The sequence below is a fragment of the Somniosus microcephalus genome, chromosome 1, assembly GCF_052327205.1.
Source record: "Somniosus microcephalus isolate GS21.2 chromosome 1, FLI_Smic_1.0, whole genome shotgun sequence".
Classification (NCBI taxonomy): domain Eukaryota; kingdom Metazoa; phylum Chordata; class Chondrichthyes; order Squaliformes; family Somniosidae; genus Somniosus; species Somniosus microcephalus.
This window is the reverse complement of record NC_140987.1, coordinates 85,158,879-85,180,918: the sequence shown is the minus strand read 5'-3', so window position 1 is coordinate 85,180,918 and position 22,040 is coordinate 85,158,879.

Below are 22,040 nucleotides of genomic sequence, written 5' to 3'. Positions count from 1 at the left end.
TAGTGATTCCAAATTCATGTATAATGGGGAAATGACACTATTCTGGTGACTGCTGCAGATGTCATTGTGTTGAGGTTTTGACACAAGCAAGCACAGAGACTTGATAAACATCGGGCTTCCCATCTGTTCTTGCTAGCTCAGTAAAAGGACAGTGCTCTTGGTGTTAATAACCAGAAAAATTGCCTTTTGAAACAGCTCCATGCTAACTTCCTTTACCTCAACCCTCATATTTGCCTAACTTGCAGTCCATCTTGAAATCATAAGCCTTTTCCTTGAAGCTTCTTGCTTTGACTTGGGTACTGAGCCACCCTTCTGTAGTTGCCAATGAACCTCTTGCTTAATTTAATTGCAAGAATCTGACAATCAAATCCTCTACCCAACAAGAGTTGGACATTGTGGCTATTAGTGCTTATATTCTAGAACTAGTAAATTTAATATCTCTACTTAAACAAGAAAGTCCATTGGTACCCTCCGTGGTTACTGACCTACACTCCATATCAGAAACCTGTTTGGTAAGAGTCAGACAATAATGTTCAAGAGTCAGTTTCTCGATCCACTCAGTTCTCTGATTTTGATTGTCCCTTGTACTTCTTCTGTGGAAGGTTAAAATAATGAGCTTGAGGAACTATCCCAGTCAGTGATCTTCATTAAGTTACATAGAAACATAGAAGATAGGAGCAGGAGTAGGCCATTCAGCCCTTCGAGCCTGCTCCGCCATTCACTGAGATCATGGCTGATCATCCAAATTCAGTACCCTGTCCCTGCTTTCTCCCCATATCCCTTGATCCCTTTAGCCTTAAGAAATATATCCAACTCCTTCTTGAATATATTTAATGAATTGGCCTCTACTGCCTTGTGTGGCAGAGAATTCCACAGTTTCACCACTCTCTGGGTGAAGAAATTCCTCCTCATCTCTGTCCTAAATGCCTTACCCCTTATCCTTAGACTGTGACCCCTGGTTCTGGAATCCCCGACCATCGGGAACATCCTGCATCTAGTCTGTCCAGTCCTGTCAGAAATGTATAAGTGTCAATGAGATCCCCTCTCATTCTTCTAAACTCCAGTGAGTATAAGCCCAATCGACCCAATCTCTCCTCATACGTCATTCCTGCCATCCCAGGTATCAGTCTGGTGAATCTTCGCTGCATTCCCTCCATGGCAAGAACATCCTTCCTCAAATAAGGCGACCAAAACTGCACACAATACTCAAGGTGTGGTCTCACCAAGGCCCTGTACAACTGCAGCAAGACATCCTTGTTCCTGTACTCAAACCCTCTCGCTACGAAGGCTAACATACCATTTGCCTTCTTAACCGCCTACTGCACCTGCATGCTTACCTTCAGCAACTGGTGCACAAGGACGCCCAGGTTTCGTTGCACTTCCCCTTCTCCCAATCTATTGCCATTCAGATAATAATCTGCCTTCCTGTTTTTGACACCAAAGTGGATAACCTCGCATTTATCCACGTTATATTGCATCTGCCATGCTTTTGCCCAATCACCCAACCTGTCCAAATCATTCTGGAGTTTCTCGGCATCCTCCTCACAGCACACATGCCCACCCAGCTTTGTGTCATCTGCAAACTTGGAGATATTACATCTAGTTCCCTCGTCTAGATCATTAATATATATTGTGAATAGCTGTGGTCCAAGGACCGATCCCTGCGGTACCCCACTAGTCACTCCCTTCCACTCAGAAAAAGACACATTTATTCCAACTCTTTGCTTTCTGTCCGCCAACCAGTGTTCTATCCAAGTCAATACCCTGCCCCCAATCCCATGTGCCTTAACTTTACACACTAATCTCTTATGCAGGACCTTATCGAAAGCCTTTTGAAAGTCCAAATACACCACATCCACTGGTTCTCCCTTATCTATTTTACCAGTTACATCCTCAAAAAATTCCAGTAGATTAGTCGAGCATGATTTACCTTTTGTAAATCCATGTTGACTTTGTCCGATCCTGCCACTGTTTTCCAGGTGCTCTGCTATTACATCTTTTATAATGGACTCCAGCACTTTCCCCACTACCGATGTAATTCCCCGTTTTCTCTCGACTACCTTTTTTGAATAGTGGGGTTACATTAGCTACCGTCCAATCCATGGGTACTGTTCCAGATTCTATCGAATGTTGGAAGATGATCAATGCATCTACTATTTCTAGGGCCACTTCCTTAAGTACCCTAGCATATAGATTATCAGGCCCTGGGGATTTATCGGCCTTCAATCCCGTCAATTTTCCTAACAACATTTCCCTACAAATAGTGATTTCTTTCAGTTCCTCACTTTCAACAGACCTTATGTTCCCCGACATCTCTGGGAGGTTATTTGTGTCCTCCTTTGTGAAGACAGAACCAAAATATGTATTTAATTGGTCAGCCATTTTTTTGTCCCCATTATAAATTCCCCTGATTCTGACTGCAAGGGACCTACGCTTGACTTCACCAATCTTCTTCTCTTCACATATCTATAAAAGCTTTTACAGTCAGTTTTCATGTTCCCTGAAAGCTTACTCTCATACTCTATTTTCCCCTTAATTAATCCCTTTGTCCTCCTTTGTTGAATCCTAAACTGCTCCCAATCCTCAGGTTTACTGCTTTTTCTGCCCAATTTATATGTCCTCTCCTTGGATCTTATGCTATCCCTAATTTCCCTCGTTAGCCACGGTTGAGTCCCCTTTTTTGTTTTTATGCCAAACTGGGATGAACAAATTCTGTAGTTCATCCATGCGGTCTTTGAATGTTTGCCATTGCCTATCCACCGTCAACCCTTTGAGTGACATTCCCCAATCAATCCTACCCAACTCGCGCCTCATACCATCGTAGTTTCCTTTATTTAAATTCAGGACCCTAGTCTCTGAGTCAACTACTTCACTCTCCATCTTGATGAAGAATTCGATCATATTATGATCGCTCCGACCCAACGGGCCTCGCACAACAAGATTGCTAATTAATCCTTTCTCATTACATGATACCCAGTTTACGATGGCCTGACCTCTAGTTGGTTCCTCGACATATTGGTCCAGGAAACCATCCCGTATACACTCCTGGAATTCCTCCTCCACAGTATTGTTACTATTTTGGTTAGCCCAATCTATATGTACATTAAAGTCACCCATGATAACTGCTGTGCCCTTATTGCACGCTTCTCTAATTTCCCATTTAATGCCATCCCCAACCTCCGCATTACTGTTTGGAGGTCTATATACCACTCCCACTAATGTTTTCTGCCCCTTGGTATTTCTCAGTTCTACCCATACAGATTCCACATTATCAGAGCTAATATCCTTCCTTACAATTGTGATAATCCCCTCTTTAACCAGCAATGCTACCCCACCTCCTTTTCCTTTTTGCCTATCTTTCCTGAATATTGAATACCCCTGGATTTTGAGTTCCCAGCCTTGGCCACCCTGGAGCCATGTTTCCGTAATCCCAATCATATCATATATTTGTTTACCTCTATTTGCACAGCTAATTCATCCACCTTATTACGAATGCTCCTCGCATTAAGACACACAGCCTTCAGGCTTGTTTTTTTAATGCTCTTAGACCTTTTTAGAATTATTATTTACTGTGGTCATGTTTGATTTAAACCATTGATTTCTCTGACTGCCACTTTTGTTTTTCTCCTTCCTATCTTTTGCTTTTATCCTTGTTTCCCTTTCCTCTGTCTCCCTGCTCGGGTTCCCAACCCCGTGCCATTTTAGTTTAAACCCTCCCCCAGAGCACTAACAAACACTCTCCCTAGGACATCGGTCCCGGTCCTGCCCAGGTGCAAACCTTCCGGTTTGTACTGGTCCCATCTCCCCCAGAACCGGTTCCAATGTCCCAGGAATTTGAATCTCTCCCCCTTGCACCATTCCTCTAGCCAGGTATTCATCTGAAATATCCTTCTATTTCTACTCTGACTAGCACGTGGCACTAGTAACAATCCTGAGATTACTACCTTTGAGGTCCTATTTTTCAATTTACCTCCTAACTCCCTATATTCAGCTTTTAAGACCTCATCCCATTTTTTTTACCTATATCGTTGGTACCTATATGCACCACAACAACTGGCTGTTCACCCTCCCCTTCCAAAATGTTCTGCAGCCGCTCTGAGACATCCTTGACCCTTGCACCAGGGAGGCAACACACCATCCTGGAGTCTCATTTGCGGCTGCAGAAACGCCTATCTATTCCCCTTACAATAGAATCCCCTATTACTATAGCTCTACCCCCCTTTCCTCCCGTCCTGTGCAGCAGAACCACCCCTGGTGCCAGGAAGTTGGCTGCTGCTGCTTGCCTCTGATAAGCAATCCCCCTCAACAGTATTCAAACTGGTATATCTGTTTGAGAGGGGGATGTCCACAGGGGACTCCTGCACTACCTGCCTGCACCTACTACTCTGCCTGTTGGTCACCCATTCCCTTTCTGCCTGTGCAACCTTTACCTGCGGTGTGACCAACTGCTTAAACATGATATCCACGACGTCCTCAGTATCGCAGATGGTCCAGTATGTATCCAATCGCAGCTCCAGTGCCGCAACGCGGTCTGCCAGTAGCTGCAGCTATAGACACTTCCTGCACATATGATCGTAAGGGACACAGGAAGTGTCCCTGAGTTCCCACATAGCGCAGGAGGAGCATACCACTGGGCCGAGCTCTCCTGCCATGATTTACCCTTTAATTAATTCAAATTAAATTAAATCAAATCGATCCCACCAATTACGTTACAGTTAAATGATATGCTTAAAGGCCCTGGTTTACCAACAGTCCCCGCTACACCACAGAGAGCTGAGAAACTATAAACCACAGAGTTTAAGTTTAAAAAAGAGAGAAATACTCACCAACCAATCACTTACCTGCTTTCTGGTGACATCACACTTCGATTACTTTTTACTTCTCCCTCCCTCTGAGCTTGGAGATTGGTAGGCCTACCTGAGCCTCGCTGCTTCTTATAGTCACCGCCGCCGCCTCGTTCCTCGCAGGTCCGCTGCCATTACTGTGATAGTTCAGGCTATTTCTCAAGTCACAGCTACAATGTAATTTCTGTAAGTAGATTTAATCTCTTCTGTCTTTATTCTCTCAGGTATATGGATTAGCATAGTCCAGATCCAATAATTAATAGCGAGTTGGCTAGGATGGATTGGGGAATGTTACTTAAAGGGTTGACGGTGAATAAGCAATGGCAAACATTTAAAGATCACATGGATGAACTACAGAATTTGTTCAACCCTGTTTGGCATAAAAATAAAACAAAAAAGGTGACTCAACCATGGCTAAAGGGAAATTAGGAATAGCATAAGATCCAAGGAGAGGACATATAAATTGGCCAGAAAAAACAGCAAACCTGAGGATTGGGAGCAGTTTAGGATTCAGCAAAGGAGGACAAAGGGATTAATTAAGAGGGGGGAAATAGAATGAGAGTAAGCTTGCTGGGAACATAAAAACTGACTGTAAAAGCTTCTATAGATGCGTGAAGAGAAAAAGATTGGTCAAGTCAAGCGTAGATCCCTTGCAGTCAGAATCAGGGGAATTTATAATGGGGAATAAAGACAGGGAAGACCAATTAAATACATACTTTGGTTCTGTCTTCACAAAGGAGGACATAAATAAACTCCCAGAGATGTCGGGGAACATAGGGTCTAATGAGAGGGAGGAACTGAATGAAATCATTATTTGTAGGGAAATGGTGTTAGAGAAATTGATGGGATTGAAAGCTGATAAATCCCCAGGGCCTGATAATCTACATCCTAGAGTACTTAAGGAAGTGGCCCTAGAAATAGTAGATGCATTGCTGGTCATCTTCCAAAATTCTATAGACTCTGGAACAGTTCCCATGGATTGGAGGGTAGCTGATGTAACCCCATTATTTAAAAAAGGTGGTAGAGAAAAAACAGGGAGTTATAGACCGGTAAGCCTGACATCGGTAGTGGGGAAAATGCTAGAGTCCATTATAAAAGATGTAATAGCAGAGCACTTGGAAAACAGTGACAGGATCGGACAAAGCCAACATGGATTTACAAAAGGTAAGTTATGCTTAACTAATCTACTGGAATTTTTTGAGGATGTAACTGGTAAAATAGGTAAGGGAGAACCAGTGGGTGTGGTGTATTTGGACTTTCAGAAGGCTTTTGATAAGGTCCCGCATAAGAGACTAGCGTGCAAAGTTAAAGCACATGGGATTGGGGGTAAGGTACTGACTTGGATAGAAAACTGGTTGGCAGACAGGAAGCAAAGAGTTGGAATAAATGTGCCTTTTTCTGAGTGGAAGGCGGTGACTAGTGGGGTACCGCAGGGATCGGTCCTAGGACCCCAGCTATTCACAATGCAGTATATATTAATCTAGACGAGGGAACTAGATGTAATACCTCCAAGTTTGCAGACGACACAAAGCTGGGTGGGCGTGTGTGCTGTGAGGAGGTTGCAGAGAAACTCCAATATGATTTGGGCAGATGCATGGCAGATGCAGTGTAATGTGGATAAATGCGAGGTTATCCACTTTGGTGGCAAAAACAGGAAGGCAGATTATTATCTGAAAGGCAATAGATTGGGAAAAGGAGAAGTGTAACGAGACCTCGGTGTCCTTGTGCACCAGTCGCTGAAGGTAAGCATGCAGGTGCAGCAGGCGGTTAAGAAGTCAAATGGTATGCTGGCCTTCATAGCGAGAGGATTCGAGTACAGGAGCAAGGATGTCTTGCTGCAGTTGTACAGGGCCTTGGAGACACCACACCTTGAGTATTGTGTGCAGCTTTGGTCACCTTATCTGAGGAAGGATGTTCTTGCCATGGAGGAAGTGCAGTGAAGATTCACCAGACTGATACCTGGGATGGCAGGAATGACGTATGAAGAGGGATTGGGTCGATTGGGCTTATATTCACTAGAGTTTAGAAGAATGAGAGGGTATCTCATTGAAACTTATAAAATTCTAACAGGACTAGACAGACTAGATGCAGGAAAGCTGTTCCCGATGGCGGGGGAGTCCAGAACCAGGGGTCACAGTCTAAGGATAAGGGGTAAGCCATTTAGGACTGAGATGAGGAGGAATTTCTTCACCCAGAGAGTGGTGAACCTGTGGAATTCTCTACCACACAAGGCAGTTGAGGCCAATTCATTAAATATATTCAAGAAGGATTTAGATATATTTCTTAAAGCTAAGAGGATCAAGGGATATGGGGAGAAAGCAGGTACAGGGCACTGAATTTGGATGATCAGCCATGGTCGCATTGAACGGCGGAGCTGGCTCAAGGGGCCGAATGGCCTACTCCTGCTCCTACCTTCTATGTTTCTATTAACTAGTAAATTGTTTACTGGAGAATCTGTGGATGCCTACTAAATTCTGCCATCACCTCAAAAGGCAGATAAATACCAGATTACTGCCTAGTGGGTAAAACTATTTAACTGGATTTATTTACAGATAAAAATAATACATGAGCAGAAAGATGAGCAATATGCTAACAGTACAGTAATCAAACGTGAGTTTTAAACCAAATGCATTAACTTTAAAATAAAGCTTCTGTAGAAAGCACCTCTTGGCATGTTCTTGAAGAAACTGGTAAATACTTAGCATTATTTTCTTTAGTTCCTTTCTTCTTTTACAAATAGAGGTATGACTAAAAAAAAACTGAAGATGGTATTTGGATTATGAGGGTATCTTTTCTATTGAACTAGAGGTCTCTTTGAAGAATGATACCATAAGCAATGAAGTAATGGCCAAAAATTGCCTCCCCTCACCCCCACTGGCAACCCAAGGTAAGGCTTTCCTACCTTCCCAACTTAATTGGTTCTTGGCACCTAATAACAGGAAATCACATGAAGACGGTTAACATAATGAAGATGTCATACAAAGTGGCCTTGCAGGGGATATCATGGGGACAAACCAGTGGATCTATTTTTGGTAGTCCAGCGGCAATAAGGCAACAACAACTGGCATGTATCAGTACTGTAGTTTCTCCAGCCCCAGATGCTACCTGGGACAGTTCTTTGGTGAGCACAGACTGTGGTGTATGTGCCTTTAAGAGCAATTATGGTGTATGTGCCTTTAAGAGCCCCAGGTGTGCGTAATGCCGGTAATTGCCACTTGGGCTATATAAGTCTGTGTATTGTGTATATCCTTTAGAAACCCCCCCCAGACTTGCTTAGTAAATACCTATGAACCAACTCCTGTCTTCAGTGTCTTTATCTACACACGGACACTACAGTGGCGACGAAGTGGAAACGGACTTACCTGCAATTCGGCAGCACCTCAAGGACATCGATTCCTCCATCGTCCAGAAGACTCAAGGAAGTAAGAGAAACTGTGGTTTCACCAGCTGGCCAAGCTGGTGACAGGTACCGCGCTAATCCTTCCTGGGCGTCAGGCTGGAGCTCCAGCGGCGGGCTCTACAGCTGAGACAGGCAGCGAAATCGGAGGCAAGCAATAACGGACTGGGAGGGTGCACTCGAGAGACGGCCGGCGCGGCAAGCAGGTCAGCGTTTAGACCTCCGTCGAGAACGAGTCTCCAACAGTGAATAAACGGAAACCACGGCGTCGTTATCGGTAGCAGCGGCGGGAAAACGCGGGAAGCGCCATATCGCTGCTACAGAGAGAAAAAAAAAAGCGGGAAGCGCCATATCTTTTCTGAAATGCCTAAATCTGGTAATATTGAGGCTTTTGATGGTGAAATAGAAGATTGGACCACATACGTGGAAAGAGTAGAGGTTTATTGCACTGCAAATGGAATAACAGATGAAAAAAAAGCTTCAGTACTTCTGAACTTAATGGGCGCGAAGACATACGGGCTGTTACGAAATTTAATCACTCCAGCCAAACCAAAGGACAAGACTTTTAAAGAAATTGTTGATACCCTGCAGGAGCATTTAAACCCAACACCGCTGCTGATAGCGGAACGATTCAAGTTCTTCAAGAGAAATCAACACAAGAATGAAAGTAACGCTGATTACCTAACCGAATTAAGAAAGCTATCAAAGTACTGCCAATTCGGAGCAGGACTATCGGATTATCTTCGAGACAAATTTGTTTGCGGTCTCTTAAGTGAAGGAACACAAAAAAGACTGCTTTCTGAAAAAGATTTAACATTGGACAAAGCTTTCAGTATGGCTGTATCATATGAAGCAGCAGCAAAAGGAGCTGCAGAGATACAACAAGAGACACAGGACTTCGGCACCCATAAAATGACACAGGAGTTCGAAAGATGTTATCGCTGCGGCAGATCCACCCATAACCAGAGGGACTGCTGGTTCAAGGGCAAAGCATGCAGGCAATTTGGTAAGATTGGACACATTGCACGGGTATGCCAATCTGGACAAAATAAATCCACTGACAGGAAAAAAAAAAATCAATAAAGAAAAGTACAGGAAGGTACAAATGATGACGGACAATAGCTCCGAAGACCGGAATAGCGATAGCGACTCCGGAAACAAGAGACTAAGCTGTCTCAAATTACATAATGTACTTGCCAAAGAGGATTACCAAACCATTTGGGTTACCCTCACAATAGCAGGGTCCCCAGTTAAAATGGAGCTAGATACAGGATCAGCTCTAACCGTAATAAATCGACGCGATTACGAGAGGCTATTTTCGCATATACCTCTAAAAGACACATCCATTATCTTAAAAACATATACGGGGCAGAAAGTCTACCCCAAAGGAAAAATAAGGGTGCCTGTGGTATACAACGGCAAAGAAATACAAAAGTTGTATTTATACATTCTACAAGATGGTGGTCCACCGTTGTTGGGACATGAATGGATAAGGAAGATACGTTTAGACTGGCACTCCATTCAGGCACTGACGGTGACCAGTAAGGAAAAAAACAATGATGACATCGTACCTGAACGATTAAAAGACATCTTGGCCAACGCCAAAGAAGTGTTTCAAGAGAAACTAGGAACCTTGGAAGGCATCACCGCCTCAATAAAAGTGGAAGATACAGCAATTCCAAAATTTTTTAAGGCAAGACCGGTGCCATACGCGATACGTCCGGCAGTCGAGGCAGAGCTGGAGAATTTGGAAAAGGCAGGCGTATTATCCAAAATAGATTGGAGCGAATGGGCAACACCCATCATTCCAGTCATAAAAAAAACATTGAAAAATAACTCTGAGGAACAGAAAAAAATTCGCATCTGTGGGGACTTTAAGGTGACTGTAAACCCGGTCCTTCACACGGTACAGTGTCCTCTTCCGAGGATAGAAGATATTTTTGCCTCACTATCCGGAGGGAAACGTTTCACAAAAATTGACTTGGCACAGGCATATCTACAGATGGAGGTTGAGGAGACCTCTAAAAAGTATCTCACAATAAACACACACAAAGGCCTGTACCAGTACAATCGACTGGTTTTTGGAATAGCATCAGCTCCAGCTATCTGGCAAAGAGCTATGGAGCAAGTCCTGCAAGGGATTCCGGGGACTCAATGCTACCTAGACGACATCCTTATAACAGGAGAAAACGACAACGAGCACCTTGCCAATTTGGAGCAGGTGCTCACTAGGCTGAAAGAACAGGGCCTACGAGCAAATCGCCCCAAGTGCGAATTTTTCCAAAATCAGATATCATATTGTGGCCACATAATTAATAAGGAAGGGTTGCATAAGTCACCTGAAAAAATTGAAGCAGTTATAAAAGCCCCAGCACCTGAAAATGTTTCACAATTAAGGTCATTCCTGGGATTAATAAATTACTATCATAAATTTTTACCGAACTTATCAACTATTCTACACCCTCTTAATGATCTTCTACAGACAGGAGTGATTTGGAAATGGAACGAAGACTGTAAACGTGCCTTCCATAAATGTAAAGACTTAATCACATCCGAGAAAGTTTTGGCTCATTACAACCCATCACTACCAATCAGACTGGCGTGCGATGCATCCCCTTACGGCATAGGAGCGGTATTGCCCCATGGATTCCCTGATGGCTCGGAACGGCCGATAGCTTTTGCGTCACGCTCATTGAACTCAGCTGAGCGTAACTATGCCCAAATCGACAGGGAAGCACTCAGCCTGGTATGGGGAGTGAAGAAATTCAACCATTACCTACACGGACAAAAATTTACCTTGCTGACTGACCATCAACCCCTCATCTCCATATTCAACCCTAAAAAAGGTGTCCCCATTATGACGGCACAAAGACTACAGAGGTGGTCCCTTTTTCTAGGGACACACCAATACAACATTGAATACAAAGTGTCAAAACAGCATGGGAATGCTGACGGTTTATCGCGCCTACCGTTGCCAACGATAGAAGAGGCACCTACAGTAGACCCAGTAGAGATATTCCACTCTACCATAGTGGAATGTCTACCGGTGACAAATTCTGCCATTGAAAGGGAGACAAGAAATGACCCTACTCTCTCTCGGGTCTACGATTTAACAGTGAAGGGATGGCCAGCACATGGCGAACCACTGTTGCCAGCATTCTCGCAAAGAAGAGAACAGCTGTCAGTGTGCCGAGGAACCTTGATGTGTGGATCCAGAGTGGTGATTCCACCCAAACTCCAGGATAAAGTGCTAAAGGAGCTTCACGAGGGGCATCTGGGTGGAGTGAAAATGAAGAACCTAGCTAGGGCGTTTGTATGGTGGCCAGGTATCGATGGAGACATCGAAGACATGACCAAGAGCTGCCTAGGATGCCAGAAGGTCCAAAATGCTCCGCCACAGGCCCCTCTACATCCATGGGAGTGGCCCTCATCTCCCTGGCAAAGGGTGCACATCGACTTTGCTGGTCCATTTATGGACTCAATGTTCTTAATCGCAGTTGATGCACACTCCAAGTGGCCAGAAGTAATAAAGATGTCCTCCACCAACACGGAAAAAACCATCACAGTATTAAGGACCATATTTGCCAGGAATGGGCTGCCGGAAAAAATATGTTCTGATAATGGACCGCAATTTGTGTCTGAAGAATTCAGAAAGTTCTTAAAGAACAATGGGGTAAAGCACTACACGTCCGCCCCATACCATCCCGCCACCAATGGATTGGCTGAAAGGTTTGTCCAGACCTTCAAGAAGGCCATCAAGGCCATGGGTAATGAAGACATAAAACTTCAGCACAAGGTGGATAACTTCTTATTTGCATATAGGAATGCAACGCATATGGTTACTAACCAAACTCCCGCCATGATGTTCTACAATAGAAACCTAAGATGCCGGCTGGCTTTGGTCAAGCCCAACATCCGAAGGGACGTGGAGAACCGGCAGTTCCAGGGCATGAATGAAAGGCCAACTAGGGCCTTCCAGATAAGCCAACCGGTTTTGGCCCGGGACTACCGTACCGAGAAATGGCAGCCTGGAACTATCTGCACACGATTAGGACCACTGATGTATACCGTGGACATCGGAGACAGCATAATAAGGCGCCATGCTGACCAAATCATCAAGTCATCCGAAAAGGGACAACCTACACCACCACTCTATACATCTAACGATGAAGTAGAGATACCCATATCTACCTCCGATCTGGTGATACTGGAGCCCGATGAACCCGACACTGGCCTTCAAGCCGAATCAGCCTTGCCAGAAGAACCTACTACACCACCAGAAACTACTACACCCCCGAGGCGTTATCCGGACCGAGTCAGGAAGCCTCCTGAGAGACTAACTTATAATTAATTAATACAGCAATGTATATTATTTTGCATATAACATGTAATTAATAATTACTTAAAATATGATGTACTAGTTAACTAGAAGGGGAGGAATTGTGGTGTATGTGCCTTTAAGAGCAATTATGGTGTATGTGCCTTTAAGAGCCCCAGGTGTGCGTAATGCCGGTAATTGCCACTTGGGCTATATAAGCCTGTGTATTGTGTATATCCTTTAGAAACCCCCCCCCAGACTTGCTTAGTAAATACCTATGAACCAACTCCTGTCTTCAGTGTCTTTATCTACACACGGACACTACACTGACAATGTAAAATTGCTAAAGAAGTTGCCTCAGTGGCTGGGCTACTGTGTTGTTACCAGTACTGGCAGGTTTGCCAATGCGAGACTCCTCCAGGCATTTTTTAGATTTGACAAACCACATCTTGTCATATGGCTGGGTGAGGCTGACTTGGGAGAAATTAATCCGTTCAGTTGCACGAGTCGACCTTTTTAGATAGACCATTCTCTTATGTTTACTGCTCTGGGACAAAATTCTCTTGAAGATACCATTTTCTGATCATTGACTATGAATGGACAAAAGGGGATACACAATGAAGGGAAAGACCCTAGGCAAGACGGAGGGTCAGAGGGATCTGGGTGTGCAGGTACACAGATCCCTGAAGGCGGCGGAACAGGTGGATAAGGTGGTAAAAAAGGCATATGGGATACTTGCCTTCATTAGCCGAGGCATAGAATATAAGAGCAAGGAGGTTATGATGGAGCTGTATAAAACACTGGTTAGGCCACAGCTGGAATACTGTGTGCAGTTCTGGTCGCCACACTACAGGAAAGATGTGATCGCGTTAGAGAGGGTGCAGAGGAGGTTCACCAGGATGTTACCAGGGCTGGAGCGCTTCAGCTATGAAGAGAGACTGGGCAGATTGGGTTTGTTTTCCTTGGAGCAGAGGAGGCTGAGGGGGGACATGATTGAGGTGTACAAAATTGTGAGGGGCATAGATAGGATGGATGCTGAGGAGCTTTTCCCCTTAGTAGAGGGGTCAATAACTAGGGGGCATAGATTCAAGGTAAAGGGCGGGAGGTTTAGAGGGGATTTGAGAAAGAACTTTTTCACCCAGAGGGTGGTTGGAGTCTGGAACTCACTGCCTGAAAGGGTTGTGGAGGCAGAAACCCTCACAACTTTTAAGAAGCATTTGGATGAGCATTTGAAATGCCATAGCATACAAGGCTACGGGCCAAATGCTGGAATATGGGATTAGATTAGACAGGGCTTGATGGCCGGCATGGACACGATGGGCCGAAGGGCCTCTATCCGTGCTGTATTACTCTATGACTCTATGACTATGACTCTAAAACATTTAGCTTGGCATTAAGAGGATTTTAAAACCTCCATGCTTGTTATTAACTATGTTTCTCTCTCCCAATAAAGTGTGACTATCTGAATTTACAATATGCACTTCTGGTGGGGAAAGCTCAGTGGGAGAGCACCAATTCTTAAAATTTACCTTCATATTTCAAAAACATCTTCAAAAAGGTTTCCTTGTTTTGAACAAATTCAAATGTGAAGACATTCAAATTGATCCATCGGTATATCAAGGCTGTGGAAGTAAGGGTTTGGTTAGTATATGTAGTTCTCTGGGAAGAATAATTACAATGAAAGAAGTAATTGGGATAGCTGCATGATCTGGCATTTGTACATGTTCTCCAAGCTGTCGGGTATTCTGGGACGGTCTTCTCATAACTGGCTTCAACCACCTGTGAATCATTGTTTTTTTCATACCACCGAGCCCTTTCCATTTCTCTCTTTTGGAGAAGTCAAGAATTAGCAAATATTTAAATATTAATATAGTGCCTTTCATGTCCTCAGCATCCCAATGTGCTTCATTGCCTATTAATTACTTTTGAAGAATAGTCATTGTTATACAGGCAAATGTGGCAGCCAATTTGCGCACAGCAAGGTCCCAAAAACTGCAATGATATAAGAAATAGGAGCAGGAGTAGGCCATATGGTCAGTCGAGCCTGCTCTGCTATTCAATAAGATCATGGCTGCACTTCTACATCAACTCCACTTTCCTGCCCTATCCCCATATCCCTTGATAACAACAGAAAATGCTGGAAAAACTCAGCAGGCCAGGCAACATCCGTGGAGAGAAATTAAAAGTCGACGTTTCGGGTCGAAACCCTTTTTCAAAACTGGAAAGGAAATAAAATAGATCGAAGGCAGGGCTGCGATAGAAGAAAAGAGAAGTAAAGAGACATTAAGAGGTATTCAAAACCAGACGAGATGGTAATAGGACAGAGGAGACAAAGACGGCTCAGATTAGGTGTGAAGTGTACTGGCAGGATGGGAGACAGCTGCCGTGTGGGAGAGAAAAAAAAGGAAAGGGGGGGGAAGGGAAGACCCAAAACAAAGGGGTGGAAAAAATATATATATAAGTAAAAATGTAATTGGGGCCGAGGTTATGATCTGAAATTGTTGAACTTGATATTGAGTCCGGAAGGCTGCAAAGTGCCTAATTGGAAGATGAGGTGCTGTTCCTCGAGGTTACGTTGCGCTTCCGTGGAACAATGCAAGAGGCCAAAGACGGTGAGGTCCGAGTGGGAATGGAGCGGTGAATTAAAATGACAGGCGACCGGAAGCTCGGGGTCACCCTTACGGACTGAACGGAGGTGTTCTGCAAAACAGTCACCCAATCTGCGTTTGGTCTCCCCAATGTAGAGGAGACCGCATCGTGAACAGCGAATACAGTATACTAGATTGCAAGAAGTACAAGTAAATCGCTGTTTCACCTGGAAGGGGTGTTTGGGGCCCTGGACAGTAGGAAGGGGCGAGGTATAGGGGCAGGTGTTACATCTCCTGCGCTTGCACGGGAAGGTGCCAGGCGAAGGGGAAGGGCTGTTGGGGGTGATAGAGAAGTGGACTAGGGTGTCTCAGAGGGAGTGGTCCCTATGGAATGCTGAAAGGGGAGGGGAGGGGAAGATGCGTTTGGTGGTGGGATCACTTTGGAGATAGCGGAAATGGCGGAGGATGATCCGTTGAATGTGGAGGCTGGTGGGGTGAAAGGTGAGGACAAGGGGAACCCTATCGTGGTTCCGGGAGGGAGGGGCAGGGGTGAGGGCAGAAGTGCGGGAGATAGAACAGACACGGTTGAGGGCCGTGTCAACCACGGTAGAGGGGAATCCTCGGTTGGGGAAAAAGGAAGCCATGTCGGAAGCACTGGTGTGGAAGGTGGCATCGTCAGAGCAGATACATAGAAACATAGAAGATAGGAGCAGGAGTAGGCCATTCGGCCCTTCGAGCCTGCTCCGCCATTCAATGAGATCATGGCTGATCATCCAAATTCAGTAACCTGTCCCTGCCTTCTCCCCATATCCCTTGATCCTTAAGAAATATATCCAACTCTTTCTTGAATATATTTAATGAACTGGCCTCCACCGCCCTCTGTGGCAGAGAATTCCACAGGTTCACCACTCTCTGGGTGAAGAAATTCTTCCTCATTTCAGTCCTAAATGGCTTACCCCTTATCCTTAGACTATGACCCCTGGTTCTGGACTCCCCGGCCATCAGAAATATCCTTCCTGCATCTCGTCTGTCCAGGCCTGACAGAATTTTATAGGTTTCGATGAGATCCCCTCTCAATCTTCTAAACTCCAGTGAGTATAATCCCAATCGACACAATCTCTCCTCATACGTCATTCCTGCCATCCCAGGTATCAGCCTGGTGAATCTTCGCTGCACTCCTTCCATGGCAAGAACGTCCTTCCTCAGGTAAGGCGACCAAAACTGCACACAATACTCAAGGTGCGGTCTCACCAAGGCCCTGTACAACTGTAGCAAGACATCCTTGTTCCTGTACTCGAACCCTCTTGCTACAAAGGCCAACATACCATTTGCCTTCTTAACCGCCTGCTGCACCTGCATGCTTACCTTCAGTGACTGGTGCACAAGAACACCCAGGTCTCTTTGCATTTCCCCTTCTCCCAATCTATTGCCATTCAAATAATAATCTGCCTTCCTGTTTTTGCCACCAAAGTGGATAACCTCACATTTATCCACATTATAGTGCATTTGCCATGTTTCTGCCCAATCACCCAACCTGTCCAAATCGTACTGGAGTTTCACAACATCCTCCTCACAGCATACCCTCCCACCCAACTTTGTGTCGTCTGCAAATTTGGAGATATTACATCCAATTCCCTCGTCCAGATCATTAATATATATTGTGAACAGCTGGGGTCCTAGGACTGATCCTTGCGGTACCCCACTAGTCACTGCCTGCCACTCGGAAAATGACCCGTTTATTCCAACTCTTTGCTTTCTGTCCGCCAACCAGTTCTCTATCCAAGTCAATACCTTGCCCCCAATCCCATGTGCCTTAATTTTGCACGCTAATCTCTTATGTGGGACCTTATCGAAAGCCTTCTGAAAGTCCAAATACACCACATCCACTGGTTCTCCCTTATCTGTTTTACCAGTTACATCCTCAAAAAATTCCAGTAGATTAGTCTAGCATGATTTACCTTTTGTAAATCCATGTTGACTTTGTCTGATCCTGTCACTGCTTTCCAAGTGCTCTGCTATTACATCTTTTATAATCGACTCTAGCATTTTCCCCACTATCGATGTCAGGCTTACCGGTCTATAATTCCCCGCTTTTTCTCTACCACCTTTTTTGAATAGTGGGGTAACATTAGCTATCCTCCAATCCATGGGTACTGTTCCAGAGCCTATCGAGTTCTGGAAGATGAGCAGCAATGCATCTACTATTTCTAGGGCCACTTTCTAGGGTCACTTCCGCAACAACTTGGACCCCCGGCGCATGTGGCAAGGCATCCAGTCCATCACTGACTACAATGGCAAAAACACCAGTCCCCCGGTTAGCGATGCCTCCCTTCCGGAGGAGCTTAACAACTTCTACGCTCGCTTTGACAGGGACAACATGGAGCCAGCTACCAAAGCTTTGCCACCCCCTAAAGACCAGGTGCTCACTCTGTCGACTTCCGACGTAAGGGGTGTTCTACGCGGAGTGAACACACGAAAGGCTGCTGGACCGGATAGCATCCCTGGACGGGTACTCAAGGAATGTGCTGATCAGCTGGCTGATGTCTTCACCGCCATCTTCAATCTGTCATTAGTCCCTACATGCTTCAAGACCGCTACCATTATTCCTGTGCCAAAACAAACGGCTGTGACGTGCCTGAACGACTATCGACCTGTCGCACTCAACCCCATCATAATGAAGTGTTTCGAGAGACTGGTCTTGCCCCACATCAAAGCCAGTGTTCCTGCCTCCCTTGACCAACACCAGTTTGCCTATCGTGCAAACAGATCAACGGAGGATGCAATCACAACTGCTCTACACTCGGCACTGAATCACCTAGATGGTAAGGAGACCTACATCAGAATGCTGTTTATAGACTACAGCTCAGCATTCAACACTATCGTCCCCAACAAGCTGGCCACCAAACTCTTGGTCTGAACACTTCCCTCTGCAACTGGACCCTGGACTTCCTAACAAACAGACCCCAGTCTGTCAAATTAGGTAACCACACCTCCCTCCCCCTGACCCTGAACACGGGGGCCCCACAAGGATGTGTGCTGAGCCCCCTCCTCTACTCCTTCTTCACCCACGACTGTGTGGCTGTTAATGGTTCCAACACCATTATCAAGTTTGCGGATGACACCACGGTAGTAGGCCAGATCACCAACAACGATGAGTCAGCCTACAGGGAGGAGGTCCAGCATCTCGTGAAGTGGTGCGCCGATAACAACCTGGCCCTTAACACCAAGAAAACAAAATAAATCATTGTGGACTTCAGGAAGTCGAAAGGCGGAAGTCACACCCCCATCCACATCAATGGGGCTGTGGTGGAAAGGGTGGACAGCTTTAAGTTCCTCGGAGTCCACATCACGGAAGACCTCTCCTGGTCCCTCAACACCTCCTCTCTGGTGAAGAAGGCCCAGCAGCGCCTATATTTCTTGAGGAGGCTGAAGGGATGTAATCTGTCACCCCTGATCCTCTCTAACTTTTACTGCTGCACTATAGAGAGCATCCTGACAAACTGTATCACAGTATGGTATGGCAGCTGTAGCTACTATGACCGGAAAGCCCTGCAGCGGGTAGTCAAAACTGCCCAACGCATTACCGGCACCCGGCTACCGACCATAGAGCACATATACCAGAAACGCTGTCTACGGAGGTCACGGTCCATCATCAAAGACCCTACCCACCGCAGCCACAGTCTGTTCGCCCTCCTACCATCTGGGAGATGCTACAGATGCATTTGCACCCGTACGACCAGATTTAGGAACAGCTTCTTTCCCAGGGCTGTCATCCTACTGAACTCCACAAATAAACTCTAAAGCCTGCACATCTGCCAATGCACTTTATTATGGTCATATTTATATTAATATACTACAAGCCAAATGTATGTTGAATGTTTAAATGTCTTAATCCAAATGTACACTCTCGGGAGCCGCAAGCCTACATTTCGTTGTACTGCACTTGTGCACTAACAATGACAATAAAAGTTGATTTGATTTGATTTTTCCTTAAGTACCCTGGGATGTAGATTATCAGGCCCTGGGGATTTATTGGCCTTCAGTCCTGTAATGTATGTAATGTATATATACCTTAAGGGAGAGAACTACTTTTTACAGCTCCTGTATACTGTAGTACCGGCAGTGACCACACCTCAAATCAAATCAAATCAAATCAACTTTTATTGTCATTGTTAGTGCACAAGTGCAGTACAACGAAATGTAGGCTTGCAGCTCGCGAGAGTGTACATTTGGATTAAGACATTTAAACATTCAACATACATTTGGCTTGTAGTATATTAACATAAACATAACCATAATAAAGTGCATTGGCAGATGTGCAGGCTTTAGAGTTTATTTGTGGAGTTCAGTAGGATGACAGCCCTGGGAAAGAAGCTGTTCCAAAATCTGGTCGTACGGGTGTGAATGCATCTGTAGCATCTCCCAGACGGCAGGAGGGCAAACAGACTGTGGCTGGGGTGGGTAGGGTCTTTGATGATGGACCGTGACCTCCGTAAACAGCGTTTCTGGTATATGTGCTCTATGGTCGGTAGCCGGGTGCCGGTAATGCGTTGGGCAGTTTTGACTACCCGCTGCAGGGCTTTCCGGTCATAGTAGCTACAGCTGCCATACCATACTGTGATACAGTTTGTCAGGATGCTCTCTATAGTGCAGCGGTAAAAGTTGGAGAGGATCAGGGGTGACAGGTTACATCCCTTCAGCCTCCTTAGGAAATATAGGCGCTGCTGGGCCTTCTTCACCAGAGAGGAGGTGTTGAGGGACCAGGAGAGGTCTTCCGTGATGTGGACTCCGAGGAACTTAAAGCTGTCCACCCTTTCCACCACAGCCCCATTGATGTGGATGGGGGGTGTGACTTCCGCCTTTCGACTTCCTGAAGTCCACAATGATTTCTTTGGTTTTCTTGATGTTAAGGGCCAGGTTGTTATCGGCGCACCACTTCACGAGATGCTGGACCTCCTCCCTGTAGGCTGACTCATCGTTGTTGGTGATCTGGCCTACTACCATGGTGTCATCCGCAAACTTGATGATGGTGTTGGAACCATTAACAGCCACACAGTCATGGGTGAAGAGGGAGTAGAGGAGGGGGCTCAGCACACATCCTTGTGGGGCCCCCGTGTTCAGGGTCGGTGGGGGGAGGTGTGGTTACCTAATTTGACAGACTGGGGTCTGTTTGTTAGGAAGTCCAGGGTCCAGTTGCAGAGGGAAGTGTTCAGGCCAAGAGTTTGGAGTTTGGTGGCCAGCTTGTTGGGGACGATAGTGTTGAATGCTGAGCTGTAGTCTATGAACAGCATTCTGATGTAGGTCTCCTTACCATCTAGGTGATTCAGTGCCGAGTGTAGAGCAGTTGTGATTGCATCCTCCGTTGATCTAAACCCTGAGTAGTGATCTGTACAGTTAGTTCTAGAGTAACCCTCATTCAGTAAACACCTGTTGAATCGTTCCCTGCAGTCTGTTGTCTGATTATTGAAGGTCACAACATTAAGATACACGGAATTAACATTGGCGACGAGGCAGATTCGAACCTACCTGCAACTCTGCATCAGCTCCCAGGGATTCGCTCCTGGAGAACAGTGGAAGAAGGTCGAGTCCAGAAGCACGGGCGTCGACCATGGGCAATCGCCCAGTCATCCAGCGGAGATTTGAGCATCGCAGGGGAGGCTGTCGAGAGCCAGGCTTGGCTTTCCAGTCACGGTGGTCCAGCGAAACGGGCTGGCAACAGGTACTGCGCAGACCCTTCCCGGACAGCGACAGGCTAGAGCCCGACCGAGCGGCACAGAAAAAGGCCGAGCAGCGTCGACGGGGGAGAGAGAGAGGGCAGAGCGCACAGGGTGCAGCCGGTGTTCAGGCCCGAGCGGCGTCAACGGGGGAGAGAGACGAGAGAGAGCAGAGCGCAGCCGGTGTTCAAGGGCCGAGCAGCGTCAACGGGGGAGAAAGACGAGAGAGAGCAGAGCGCAGCCGGTGTTCAAGGGCCGAGCAGCGTCAACGGGGGAGAGAGGCGCGCAGGAAATCGTGAGGCGCTGCCATTGCCACGAGGACCGCAGAGAGCGGTGTTGGCAGCAGCGCAGGAGCAGTGCACAAAACCCACAGGGCGTCGCCATTTGCCACGAGGACCGCCGAGAGCATCGTTGGCAGCAGCGTGGTAGACGCCATTTTAAGCCGCAGCGGGGAAGAAAGGAAAGCGCGGGAGACGCCATTTTAAGCCGCAGCGGGGAAGAAAGGAAAGCGCGGGAGATGCCATTTTAAGCCAGTCTAACCACACCCAAAAATGCCGAAGAGTGGCAGTATCACTGCGTTCGACAATGAAATCGAAGATTGGACAACATATGTCGAACGCATAGAAGTATACTGCAAGGCGAATGAAGTGCCAGATGACAAGAAAGCGCTGGTATTGTTGAATTCAATGGGTGCAAAAACGTATGGCTTACTACGAAACCTAGTAACCCCAGAGAAGCCAGTAGAAAAGGATTTTGAAAACATAGTGTCAATCCTACAGGACCACTTAAACCCCACACCGCTGCTGATAGCAGAAAGATTTAAGTTTCACAAAAGGAACCAGCATAAAGATGAAAGTAATGCTGAGTATTTAACGGAACTGCGCAAGCTATTGAAACACTGCCAGTTTGGAACGGGACTAGCAGATACTTTAAGGGACAAGTTTGTGTGTGGGCTTCAAAGTGAAGGAACCCAGAAACGGCTTCTATCAGAAAAGGATCTTACGCTGGACAAGGCTTTCAGCATTGCAGTATCACACAAAGCAGCAGCATGGGGCGCTGCAGAGATACAACGGAGACCGCAAGAATATGGCACAAATGAAATGTCATACGGAACAGTGAAGTGCTATCGCTGCGGCAGAACAACACACGACCATAATGATTGCTGGTTCAAGGACAAAG